Below are 1,370 nucleotides of genomic sequence, written 5' to 3'. Positions count from 1 at the left end.
TAATTGCCTATCATCACTTCAAGTTCATAATAATGCCTTTTATTATTTTTGAGGCCCTACACATAGCCTTCATACGCTTACTTCACAATGAAAAGAGCAGGCTTGGGCTGGCACCAATTACACATGCATTTTTTTAAATCAACAAATATATTACTTTTGCTTTTGGTTATAAGCCACAAACAAAGATGCAGTCTGCAAATTTTCTACTCACCAGCATTTATAGTTTCTGCTTGGACCAATTTTTCTTTCTTTGTCTTGTGTCCTTCTTTCACAAAGCGGTCAACCCTCTTGCAAATTATACAGACAGCAGGAAGTACATTGCCAGACCTCGATGATTTAGTCGTGGATCTCAACTGTTTTGGAGATGGTGGCCGGCTAGTCGTGGACGTGGTTGTGGAAGACTCGTGATCAGAATCAGAACCATTGTTGTCACCACCATATGCTCCCCGTTTTTCTGCTAGTTTTTCAGCACTGACAATTCGTTTCTTATCGATGAAACGCCTATAATAAGTTGGATGAAAACCATAGGGCTGGGTATTGTTCAAAAATTTTCGGTTCCGGTACCAATACCGATACCTTCACTTTGATACCGGTTCCTGAACGATACTTTTTTCAATACTAGTTTTATAATATCAATTCCAAATAAAAGAAAATTACACAACATAAAAAAGTACAAATCTTGAGTTTTATTTTAAGCTCTGATTTTTCCATTTACATTTTTCCTCTTACATAAAAAAAAAAAATTCAGTGTCTAATATTCACTGTTACATTGTGAGGACCTTTTTACTTAGCAGTTTTCCTTTAGAAAAATTACCATGTCTGACAAACAAGCCCGTTGAATGGGATCCTACTGAGAGCGCACCGCTGGTATGTGGGGGTCTGAGCGGCTCCAACAGAAATATTGGAAGGCAGGATGAAATGACTACACTGATTAAGTTTTCAGGTGGATTTTCCCACTTAAAAACATAATAAAACTACTTTATTCCCACTGATCACAGCAAATATAGCTGCAAGGCAAATAAAGGATAGAGTAGCTCCACCCAACGTGCGTCTGAGCCACTTTTCGACCGCGCAGCCAGAGCAGCAAAGCTGCTTCAGCCGCGCGTCAGAAGCTGGGACAAGCAGCAAAAAAGGAAGCAGCAGATGTGATTTTGCTGCTCTTGCAGCGTCCAGTTTGAAAGCAGCATGATTCACTCCGCTCTGGCTTTGCTCTGCCCACGGGCTGCTGAGAGGAGGATGGTCGTGCTGGCTGCGGTCCGCTCTTCTTGCAGTCAAACACCGAGCAACTTTCTGCTCTTAAATTGTTTCCGTGCACGATATAGTGCATTGCGCACTATTGGCATCAGTCTTAATAAAGTGAAGCCGCACTT

This window comes from Cyprinodon variegatus, unplaced genomic scaffold (assembly GCF_000732505.1).
Source record: "Cyprinodon variegatus isolate N-32 unplaced genomic scaffold, C_variegatus-1.0 Scaffold52, whole genome shotgun sequence".
NCBI lineage: Eukaryota > Metazoa > Chordata > Actinopteri > Cyprinodontiformes > Cyprinodontidae > Cyprinodon > Cyprinodon variegatus.
This window is presented reverse-complemented; position numbering follows the sequence as displayed.